This window comes from Ranitomeya variabilis, chromosome 1 (assembly GCF_051348905.1).
Source record: "Ranitomeya variabilis isolate aRanVar5 chromosome 1, aRanVar5.hap1, whole genome shotgun sequence".
In the NCBI taxonomy this organism is placed as follows: Eukaryota; Metazoa; Chordata; class Amphibia; order Anura; family Dendrobatidae; genus Ranitomeya; species Ranitomeya variabilis.
The window spans coordinates 396,574,685-396,587,827 of record NC_135232.1 but is presented as its reverse complement, the minus strand read 5'-3'; positions in this window follow the sequence as shown (position 1 = coordinate 396,587,827).

Genomic DNA, 13,143 nt, shown 5'->3' with positions numbered 1-13,143 from the left:
CGGTAGCCAGAACACCGAGGGAGCAACAGTCTCCAAGCCTTGCTCCAGAGACCGGCAGGACAGCTAATTCCACGTTACCTGCCCGACCTATACCCAGGAGGCACGGTGGAAACTTGTGAGGGCTGGGGCGTGCTAGAGTCCCTGTAAAAAGCCTCAGGCCATCAGTCATACGGGTTTGTCCTATCCTTACCATCAGGGGGACAGAGAAAGAGACATAACATCTAGAACATCTACAACAGTTGTGAGGACCTTATGAGAGGCTCAGCAGTAAGGTACTACAACACCCAGGTACTAGAGGAAGGCTACTGATTTCCACCTGGATAAGGGGACTCTGGATTTGCCTTCAGACCGGCCAAACTCTGCCTGCCCTGTGATCTGGTGCTCTGGACTGTGGATGCTGAAGCCTTCAGTAAAAAGGTAAAGAGACTGCAACCTTGTGTCCTCGTTCTTCACTGCGCCTCTCACCATCCACCATCTACACAGTGGGAAGCCCAGGGGATACACTTCACCTGTGGGAAGGTATACCATCTAGCTGCCATAACATCACCCCAGCGGACCCTTAAAGCAACGTCGGTCACCCTGACCGAATACCACAGGTGGCGTCACAAACATATCCCTTTAAAGACCTTTCCCCCATTTACAACGGACGTCCCTAGGGCCACGGACCAGGTCAGCCACCGTGACATCCCCCTTGACAACCGAAGGGCCCGGTACCAAGTAACCACTAGCCCTTGGGGGCGCTCCACATCTTTAAATCTTTTGACGCAATACTGCATGTATGTTTTACTTTTATGTAACAACCCTCTGTGGGCAGGGAGTTTGGTAGTTCTCACCTCAATATAGCGCAGTGCCTCCACCCGAATCTTGATTGAAGTTGTAGTAGGATATAAGAGGGTCTTCCTCTTCTGCCTGGGGTCGACTTGGGAAACCCCTGTACACGCTCTGTATATACTCACAAGGAGATGAGATTGAAAACTTAAACAGGTTTATTGTGGAGGAAGGTAAATGGTAAGTATGGTAAGGAGGATGGCAAGTAATAATAAAACAAACAGTATTCACAATTTACACATATAGAGAATCCATGAAGGATTTGCAGTTAACTTGAAAGTTACGGATGACACTTCTCCTTTAAATAGCAACAAACACTCCTAGCTAAAACTGCTTAACTATGAATGGCTGCAGCCTAAGAAAACAACTCAGTTCGCTGTTTGAGCCTGGTTGCCACAGATGATGGAGCTCTTGAAGACTTTGCTGATGCACATAGCAAAAAACAAAACCTCCTTCACAGATTGTCCTATTACAGCTTCAAGTGTGTGGAACCATCATTCCCAGCAAGGCTGTCTTATAGAAAGTTTTTATACATTTATCCACAGTGGAGCCACAATCCCCAGCAAGCTATTCACTCTTTAAAGGGAACCTGTCACCCCCCCCCCAGGCGTTTGAAACTAAAAGAGCCACCTTGTGCAGCTGTAATGCTGCATTCTGACAAGGTAGCTCTTTTAGTTATTGGTGCTGTAACTGCCGAAATAATCAGTTTTGTAGTTTGTACTAAACACCTTTCTTCAGTCAAGGAGGCAGGCCTTTCCCCCCTGCTGCAGACGCCACACAGTCATCACTCAAATCCTCTTGGCGCCGGGCGCCGCCTCCTCAGCGCTGTTTTGAAATGAGCCGGCGCCTGTGCTCTTTTCTCCTGCCTGGTGCAGGCGCAGTGAGCGCTGCCCGTCCTCATATGCAGTCTAGCTGACTGCGCCTGTGTGGCCTCCCTGCCTGTGAATCCCAGCCCCGCAGTGTCTTCTGATTTATTCTCACTGCGGGGCTGGGATTCACAGGCTGGGCGGCCGCACAGGCGCAGTCACCGAGACTGCATATGAGGACAGACGGGCAGCGCTCACTGCGCCTGCTCAAGGCAGGATAAAAGAGCGCAGGCACCGGCTCATTTCAAAACAGCGGTGAAGAGGCGGCACCCGGCGCCAAGAAGATTTGAGTGACGGCTGTGTGGCGTCTGAAGCAGGGGGCAAAGGCCTGCCTCCTTGACTGAAGAAAAGGTGTTTAGGACAAATTACAAAACTGATTATTTCGGCAGTTACAGCACCGATAACTAAAAAAGCCACCTTGTCAGAATGCAGCATTACTGCTGCACAAGGTGGCTCTCTTAGTTAAAAACGCCTGGGGGGGTGACAGGTTCCCTTTAAAGTAGCTGTTATGTAATCACACCGGTTTCCAACCTGGCGCTTTAAGAAAAATAGATGTAATGCACAATATAAAAATCAAGTATGCACCAAATTCCACAATGCAGCACAGAATACTTCCCGAGAAGCACAAAATACTATGATTCAGCAAATACCCCATAGCAGAGCTAATCCAGTGCTATAAGTGCAGCACAAAATACCTCCAAAGCAGAGCTAAACCAGTGCTATAGTGTAGCACAAAATACCTCCAAAGCAGAGCTAAACCAGTGCTATAGTGTAGCACAAAATACCTCCAAAGCAGAGCTAAACCAGTGCTATAGTGTAGCACAAAATACCTCCAAAGCAGAGCTAATCCAGTGCTATAGTGTAGCACAAAATACCTCCAAAGCAGAGCTAATCCAGTGCTATAGTGTAGCACAAAATACCTCCAAAGCAGAGCTAAACAAATGCTATAGTAAAGCACAAAATACCTCCAAAGCAGAGCTAATCCAGTGCTATAAGTGCAGCACAAAATACCTCCAAAGCAGAGCTAAACCAGTGCTATAAGTGCAGCACAAAATACCTCCAAAGCAGAGCTAAACAAGTGCTATAAGTGCAGTCCAAAATACCTCCAAAGGAATCTAGTATATATAACCTGTAACATTATACTTTTCAAGAAAGGCATTTAGTCCCTTCTTAAATTTTAGTAGTGAATCACTCATTACAATTATAATTATATGGCAGACAGTTCCACAGTATCACTGCTCTTACAGTAAAGAATCTGCGTCTGTGATTATGATTAAACCTTCTTTCCTCCAGACGTAGAGGATGCCCCCTTGTCCCCGTCTCAGGTCTAAGAGTAAAAAGTTAAATAAAAAGGTCTCTGTACTGTCCCCTCATGTATTTATACATTGGAATAAGATCACCCCTTAGCCTTCATTTTTCTAAACTAAATAGCCCCAAGTGTAATAACCTGTCTTGGTATGGCAGACCCCCCAGTCCTCTAATAACCTTGGTCGCTCTTCTCTGCACCCGCTCCAGTTCAGCTATGTCTTTCTTATACACCGGAGACCAGAACTGTGCACAGTATTCTAAGTGTGGTCGAACTAGTGACTTGTATAGAGGTAAAATTATGTTCTCCTCATGAGCATCTATGCCTCTTTTAATGCATCCCATTATATTATTTGTCTTTGCAGCAGCTGCCTGACACTGGCCACTGAATGTAAGTTTGTCATTAGAGAAGAACTACCAGAAATTCACTATCTACCGGTCACTGCGGAGGGACTACACTCTGGCCCCATATCTGGAGAGGTTATATCACCCCATAGACAGGCAGATCCTGAGTCTATACAGACTGAGTGCCCACAGTCTAAAGGTGGAAACAGGGTGGCACCAACAGACACGGATACTGCACTGCCAGCAGGGGGGCACTGGAGGACGAGGCGCACTTCCTGTTTCACTGCAACAAATACTCAGCAGTGAGGGCCTCCCACTTCCAGAGACTTTCCATTCACAATCCTGACTTTCCATCCATGGACGAGGAGATGAAACTCTGCATCCTACTGGGGGAAGAGGAATCAACAGTGGAGATCGCCGCCCAATACGTCACCATATATAATAAGCTGAGAGGAGCTTAAAACCCCAAATGGACTACTATTTCCCAAATTGTGCCCCCAACATCCCATTCCCATAATCCCCAATCCCCTCCTCTGTCACATTTATTTTCCTTGCTTTGGCAACACTAAATGTACTTTGATCCTGCCAATAAAACCTATTTGAGTTTGAGTTTAAATCATCCACCCAGACCTTTTTCACTAAACGTTTTGCCCAGTGTTTTACAATTAATAATAATCTTTATTTTTATATAGCGCTAACATATTCCACAGCGCTTTACAGTTTGCACACATTATCATCGCTGTCCCCAATGAGGCTCACAATCTAAATTCCCTATCAGTATGTCTTTGGAATGTGGGAGGAAACCGGAGTACCCGGAGGAAACCCACACAAACATGGGGAGAACATACAAACTCCTTGCAGATGTTGTCCAAGGTGGGATTTGAACCCAGGACCCCAGCGCTGCAAGGCTGCAATGCTAACCACTGAGCCACCATGCTGCCCATTAAGCACATAATTATACATCTTACTTCTTCTGCCCAAGTGCATGACCTTACATTTATCCCCATTAAAGCTCATTTGCCATTTTTCAGCCCAAGCTTCTAGTTTACATAAATCCTCCTGTAATATAAAATTGTCATCCTCTGTATTGATTACCCTGCAGAGTTTAGTGTCATCTGCAAAAATTGAAATTCTACTCTGTAGGTGTATATGCCCGAAAATAATACACGTCAGAGCGCCCGTTTGCTCTGTCACTATACTTACCTCATGAATGCACTTTTGCAGAGATTTCCGATCATTCACAGTGCACCTCTCTGAAGCCGGGACACCTACCCTTCTTCAAAGGATCAATGATGAGCAGGGAAGAAGCCTTGTAAGTATAGCACTTGCGATGTTGCCGGTACTTGTAAGTTATGTTATCATGTCCACAGGGGCGTGATAACATGCTTATTGGACCAAATAGTCTGGGGACATTGACGCCCACTTAACTAGTCAAAGCCCTCATTTACATATCATAAAAGTACTTTAGAAACACTTTTCCTAAAGATCTGTTTATGTATGTAATATAACACAGGGACTGTTAGGCAGTGTCTACATATGACAGGTACCTTTTAAGCCCTTTCCAACATCGGGCATAATAATACGCCGATGTCAGACTCCCTCCCTTTAATGTGGGATCTGGTGCTGAGCCCACATCCTTTCCAGCACATGTCAGCTGTTTTTGAACAGCTGACATGTGCCTCTTACAGCTGCAGGTGGAATCATGATCCACCCGTGGCTGTTAACTAGTTAAATGCTGTTGTTAATCTCTGTCAAGTGATCTGGAAATCCTGCCCATCAGTGACCCCATCATGTGGTCGCGGGTCACCGATGGGTTGGCATAATAACCAGAGGTCTCCAGCAGACCTCTATGGTTGTCACTGCCAGTTTGCTATGAGCGCCGCCCGGTGGTCGGCACTCATAGCAAGTGAGCAGTTCTACATATAGGAGATCTGATCATCGCCTGTATGTAGCAGAGGCGATCAGATTATAGCAGCTTCTAGTCTCCTATGGAGACTATTGAAGCATACCAAAAGAAAAAAAATGTTTTTAAATATATATATATATATAAAAAAAAATCAAACATACACATACTTGGTATCACCGCTTTCAGAATCGCCTGATCTATCAATATAAAAAAAGAATTAAACTGATTGCTAAACGGTGTAACGAGAAAAAAAGTTAAAACACCAGAATTATGTTTTTTCATCACCGTCCGTCGTTTGTTCAAATGGAAGCCTATGGGCGCTGGATCCGTCAAATGACGGAATCCGGTGACAGATTCCGTTTTTTTAACTGAGCATTCTCCAATTTATTTAGGATCCAATTAGCCAGATCCGCTAGTCGGATCCGTCGAAAAAAGGAATCCGTCACATCAGTTTTTCACAATCTGCAACTGATCCGTCGAGCCAACGGATTGTAACTGACGGCAAAAAACTGATGTGTGAAAGGGGCCTTAGGGTATGTTTCCACGTTCAGTTTTGCTTCAGGCTTTGGTCAGGATTTTATGCAGGTAAAATCCTGACCAAAACTGCACCTGAGGTCACTGGCAGGTCACCTGCGGTGTACCTGCGTGTTTTGCTCATAGTAGCAACATGCTGCGTTTCGAAAAAACGCACCACGCATGCGTTTTCGCGGCAAAAACGCATGCGTTTTTTAACGCATAGTGGAGTCTGGATTTCATGAAATCCCATCCACTATGCTGTAACATCTGGACGCTGCGTTTTTGACGCTGCGGAAAAATGCAGCGTCAAAAACGCAGCGTTTCCTGAACGTGGAAACATACCCTTAAACATAGCTCATATGATGAAGAATGTTCCAGAAGCCCTGCCTACAGGTTTGTGTATTTGAAATGCTCCCTGCAGAGAGGAACAAAGACACACATGCCCCACCATATGCAGGACAAGGAATGCTAATATAGGCTTGATTACAGTATGGTCCATGAAAACAGGCTAGGGTGAGCCTCTGTTCCAAATCGAGCCATGAATTATGCTGTCTACTAAAAAATCCTGAAGGATAATGCCTGGCCATCTGTTTGTGATCTCAAGCTGAAGCAGTTTTGGGTTATGCAGCAGGTCAATGATCCAAAACACATCAGTAAGTCCAACTCTGAATGGCTTAAGGAAGACAAATGAAGACTTTGGAGTGGTCTAGTCAAAGTCCTGACCTTAATCTGATTCACCTTAAAAAGGCAGTTCATGCTCGGAAACCCTTCAATGTGGCTGAACAACAACAATTATGCAAAGATGAGTGGGCCAAAATTCCACCAAAGCATTGTAAAAGACTCATTGCCAGTTATCGCAAATGCTTGATTGCAGTTGTTGCTGCTAAGGGTGGCCCATCCAGTTATTAGGTTTAGGGGGCAATTACTTTTTCACACAGGGCCCTGTAGGTTTGGATTTCCCTTAATAATAAAGGCCTTCATTTAAAAACTGAATTTTGTGTTTAATTCTGTTACGTTTGTCTAATATTTTAATTTTTTGGGTGATCTGAAACAATTAAGTGTGACACGCATGCAAAAGAGGAAGGGGGCAAACACTTTTTCACATAACTGTATATTTTATCAGAGAAATCTGCTTTTTTTGCCAGAATTGATCAGTCATTATCAAAATTCTCAATTCTGAGGTAAAATCTATATAAGATATATTACATAATTTGTTGTGTTCTCATGTACTATTGATTTAATTAACATTTAAACAATGGTTATTCTTTAAGCCACATATATACTAAAGTGTACAAAGAGCCATGCCTGGGAGCTGTGTTTGATTAGGCAAACAAAAATAGGTTAGGTGCCAGATGGAAGCTCAATTGCCAATGATCTGTTCTTCTCAGTTCATTAACTTTTCATCAGAGAGCTGGATAGAGAAAACTAAAGAAGAATGATAAAATAATATTTTTACATAAACAATCAGTTCCAATAGACACTTGTTTACTGTTGGAAAACACCAGACAGTGCACTATTATACTAATTATTATATTATCAACTCCTAAACACGTCTTGTTTCCTGCCATCTGGTTGAGTTCTTCTTGGTGGGTCTTGACAGCTGGGTTCAGTCTGCCTACCATCCCTAAGTCATGGTCCTGTGCCCACTTTTTTAGCAGGAGTCCTGGCACTGTGGATAGAGGCAGAGTAGCAGCATGCATACAGTTCTGTATGGTACATCTCAAGGAATGTGTGACATAGGACTGGAGGCCAAGACCTCCCAGCTTATCCAAACTGCAGCTTTTCGATTCAGGGGCTAAAGGGCCAAACAAGGGTGAAATTTTAAGCCACTGGGCTTCTCACATTTTTACATTATTGATGGGGACCTATAGTATTCATATGCTTGAGATGATTGTTTTTATGCACCTGTGAATATACGGTATATGTATATATATATATATATATATATATATATATATACAGTACATTTACAGGTGCACAAATACAATCATCTCAAGCACATGAATACTATAGATCCCCATTAGTAATGTAAAAATGTATATAGTGCCTTGAAAATGTATTCATATCCCGTTTTCGCCAGTTTTTTTCAGTGAATTAATCCTTTAATTTAACACCTACAGCTCCAAAATTACACTCACACTACTAACATTATTAGTGAGGGACATATGAAAATCTAATGGCTATGCAATGGTTTACTCTATGTAAACCATGTCTCATATCCTGTTGGGTTCTGTAATGATTTAGCAAAAGCCAACAAATGAATTATCGGCTCGAGTCCGACACATCGCCGATCGGGTGGACAGATTACTGGGAGGGGCTGGTGAGGACCCAGCGGTCATGGTGCACATTGGCACAAATGACAAAGTTAGAGGTAGGTGGAAGGTCCTTAAAGATGATTTCAGGGAATTAGGCTGCAAGCTGAAAGCAAGGACCTCCAACGTGGTATTTTCTGAAATACTGCCTGTACCACGTGCCACGCCAGAGAGGCAACGGGAGATTAGGGAGGTTAATAAGTGGCTCAAGAATTGGTGTAGGAAGGAGGGGTTTGGGTTCCTGCAGAACTGGGCCGACTTCTCAGTTGGCTACAGGCTCTACGCTAGGGATGGGCTGCACCTCAATGGGGAAGGTGCAGCTGTGCTGGGGGAGAAAATGGTTAGAAGGTTGGAGGAGTGTTTAAACTAGGGATTGGGGGGGAGGGTATTCATTTTATAGGAGGGGAAGATAGGGCAGATAGAGACCTGGGCACAAATAAGGAAGTTGGGGGTGGCGGAGGCATGGGGGGTGGGGTTAGAACAGTTAGTAATTTAAGAAAGAATAGAGGTACAGAGAGGAACATCAAGTGCATGTATACTAATGCCAGAAGCCTCGCCAACAAAATGGACGAATTAGAACTAATGTTGTTGGAACATAATTATGACATGGTGGGGGTATCTGAAACATGGCTGGATGAGAGCCATGACTGGGCTTGCAGGGCTATAGCCTTTTCAGAAATGACCGTACAGATAAGCAAGGGGGTGGGGTGTGTCTGTTTGTAAAATCGACCTTAAAACCCATCCTGCGTGATAATATAGGTGAAGCTAATGAAAATGTAGAGTCCCTGTGGGTGGAGATAAGGGGAGGGGGAAAAAATAATAAATTACTGATAGGGGTTTGTTATATATCTCCAAAAATAATGGAAGCAATGGAGAATATCCTTGTAAAGCAAATAGATGAAGCTGCGACTCAAGGAGAAGTCATTATTATGGGGGACTTCAACTACCCTGAAATAGATTGGGGAACAGAAACCTGCAGTTCCAGTAAAGGTAATCGGTTACAAGAAGTTGGACAGGTGTACCTAATAAAGTGGCCAGTGAGTATATATATATATATATATATATATATATATATACACTCACTGGCCACTTTATTAGGTACACCTGTCCAACTTCTTGTTAACACTTAATTTCTAATCAGCCAATCACACGGCAGCAACTCAGTGCATTTAGGCATGTAGACATGGTCAAGACAATCTCCTGCAGTTCAAACCGAGCATCAGTATGGGGAAGAAAGGTGATTTGAGTGCCTTTGAACGTGGCATGGTTGTTGGTGCCAGAAGGGCTGGTCTGAGTATTTCAGAAACTGCTGATCTACTGGGATTTTCACGCACAACCATCTCTAGGGTTTACAGAGAATGGCCCAAAAAAGAAAAAAAATCCAGTGAGCGGCAGTTCTGTGGGCGGAAATGCCTTGTTGATGCCAGAGGTCAGAGGAGAATGGGCAGACTGGTTCGAGCTGATAGAAAGGCAACAGTGACTCAAATCGCCACCCGTTACAACCAAGGTAGGCCTAAGAGCATCTCTGAAAGCACAGTGCATCGAACTTTGAGGCAGATGGGCTACAGCAGCAGAAGACCACACCGGGTACCACTCCTTTCAGCTAAGAACAGGAAACTGAGGCTACAATTTGCACAAGCTCATCGAAATTGGACAGTAGAAGATTGGAAAAACATTGCTTGGTCTGATGAGTCTCGATTTCTGCTGCGACATTCGGATGGTAGGGTCAGAATTTGGCGTAAACAACATGAAAGCATGGATCCATCCTGCCTTGTATGGAGCATCTTTGGGATGTGCAGCCGACAAATCTGCGGCAACTGTGTGATGCCATCATGTCAATATGGACCAAAATCTCTGAGGAATGCTTCCAGCACCTTGTTGAATCTATGCCACGAAGAATTGAGGCAGTTCTGAAGGCAAAAGGGGTCCAACCCGTTACTATCATGGTGTACCTAATAAAGTGGCCGGTGAGTGTATATATATATATATATATATATATATATATATATATATATATTGAGAAAGGATTTGTTTTGTCCGAGACGCTGCCTCGCCACAGGGCATTAGAGTCCTTTTTTTTGCATCTTTTTGTGCTGTTTCCCTTTTTGTTTGCTGTCTGGAAGGCCATTGGAATGCTGGTCAGGGAAGCGTGCACGCTTTAAGGTATTTTTTGCTGTTACTCTTTTTCTACCTATACATATATATATATATATATATATATATATATATATATATATATATATACCTATACTATGTGTATACATTTATTCTATCTATTCTATTTTAACCTGCCAGTGTGATTTTACATTCCAATGCACTGAATTGCCGGCTTTTCTAAAGGACACCGGTGCGTATTTTTCGCAAGTCACACTGATGGCCCGAGTGGTGTGCAAGTTTTTCTCGCACCCATAGACTTGCATTGACGAGTCTTGGCCATAATACGGTGCAAATCACAGCATGATGCAATTTCTCTCGCACGTATAATGCTGCCGAGAAAATAACGGATGATGGGAGCTGCCCCATAGATTAAGCCCTTCCCGACCTGTGACGCTACGTAGGCGTCATGAAAGTTGGTGCCAATCCGACCTGAGACGCCTATGTGGCGTCATGGAGGGATCGCGTCCCTGCAGATCGGGTGAAAGGGTTAACTCCAATTTCACCCGATCTGCAGGGACAGGAGGAGTGGTACTTCAGCCCAGGGGGGGTGGCTTCACCCCCTGTGGCTACAATCGCTCTGATTGGCTGTTGAAAGTGAAACAGCCAATCAGAGCGATTTGTAATATTTCACCTATGAAAACTGGTGAAATATTACAATCCAGCCATAGCCGATGCTGCAATATCATCGGCCATGGCTGGAAACCTTGATCTGCCCCCCGCCACCGCCACCGATCTCCTCCCCAGTCCTCCGTCCTGTGCTCCGCTCCCCTCCGTCCTCCTGTCCGCTTCCCCATCCTCATGTCCGCTCCCCCCGTGCTCCGATCCCACCCCCCATGCTCCGATCTCCCCCGTGCTCCGATCCCCCCTCATACTTACCGAGCCTCCCGGTGTCCGTCCATCTTCTCCATGGGCGCCGCCATCTTCCAAAATTCTAGGGTTAGAATTAGGCTATGTGCACACGGTGTGGATTTGGCTACGGATCCGCAGCGGCTTGGCCGCTGTGGATTCGTATCAGTTTTCCATCAGGTTTACAGTACCATGTAAACCTATGGAAAACCAAATTCGCTGTGCCCATGGTGCGGAAAATGCAGCGTGGAAATGCTGCATTGTATTTTCCGCAGCATGTCAATTCTTTGTGCGGATTCCGCAGCGTTTTACACCTGTTCCTCAATAGGAATCCGCAGGTGAAATCCGCACAAAAAACACTGGAAATCCATGGTAAATCCGGAGGTAAAACACAGTGCCTTTTACCTGTGGATTTTTCAAAAGTGGTGTGGAAAAATCTCACACGAATCTGCAACGTGGGCACATAGCCTTAGAGTTAGGGTTGGAATTAGAGTTAGGTTTGGAATTAGGGCTATGGTTGGAAATAGGGTTAAGATTAGGCTTGTGGTTAGGATTATGGTTAGGGTTGTGTTGGGTTTAGGGTTGTGGTTAGGGTTGGGATTAGGGTTAGGGTTGGGATTAGTGTTAGGATTGGGGTTAGGGTTGGGATTAGGGTTAGGGGTGTGTTGGGGTTAGGGTTGTGGTTAGGGGTGTGTTGGGGTTAGAGTTGTGATTAGGGCTATGGCTAGAGTTGGGATTAGGGTTAGGGGTGGGTTGGGGTTAGTGTTGGAGTTAGAATTGAGGGTTTTCCATTGTTTAGGCACATCGGGGGTCTCCAAACGCAACATGGCGCCACCATTGATTCCAGCCAATCTTGCGTTCAAAAAGTCAAATGGTGCTCCCTCCCTTCCGAGCCCTGACGTGTGCCCAAACAGTGGTTTACGCCACATATGGGGTACCAGCATACTCAGGACAAACTGGGCAACAGCTATTGGGGTCCAATTTCTCCTGTTACCCTTGCGAAAATAAAAAATTGCTTGCTAAAACATAATTTTTGAGGAAAGAAAAATGATTTTTTATTCTCACGGCTCTGCGTTATAAACTTCTGTGAAGCACTTGGGGGTTCAAAGTGTTCACTACACATCTAGATAAGTTCCTTGGGGGGTCTAGTTTCCAAAATGGGGTCACATGTGGGGGGTTTCTACTGTTTAGGCACATCAGGGGCTCTGCAAATGCAACGTGATGCCCGCAGACCATTCCATCAAAGTCTGCATTTCAAAACGTCACTACTTCCCTTCCGAGCCCCGACGTGTGCCCGCACAGTAGTTTACCCCCACATATGGGGTATCAGCGTACTCAGGCAAACTGGGCAACAAATATCGGGGTCCATTTCTTCTGTTCCCCTTGTGAAAATAAAAAATTGCTTATTAAAACATAATTTTTGAGGAAAGAAAAATTATTTTTTATTTTCACGGCTCTGCATTGTAAACTTCTGTGAAGCACTTGGGGGTTTAAAGTGCTCACCACATATCTAGATAATTTCCTTGGGGGGTCTAGTTTCCAAAATTGGGTCACTTGTGGGGGGTTTCTACTGTTTAGGCACATCAGGGGCTCTGCAAATTCAACATGACGCCCGCAAACCATTCCATCCAAGTCTGCATTTCAAAACATCATTACTTCCCTTCCGAGCTCCGACGTGTGCCCAATCAGTGGTTTACCCCCACATATGGGGTATCAGCGTACTCAGGACAACCTGGGCAGCAAATAATAGGGGCCAATTTCTCCTGTTACCCTTGTGAAAATAAAAAAATGCTTGCTAAAAGATAATTTTTGAGGAAAGAAAAATGATTTTTTATTTTCACGGCTCTGCGTTATAACCTTCCGTGAAGCACTTGGGGGTTTAAAGTGGTCACCATACATCTAGATTAGTTCCATGGGAGGTCTAGTTTCCAAAATGTGGTCACATGTGGGGGAGCTCCAATGTTTAGGTACACAGGGGCTCTCCAAACTCGACATGGTGTCCGCTAAAGATTGGAGCCAATTTTTAATTGAAAAAGTCAAATGGCGCTCCTTCCCTTCCGAG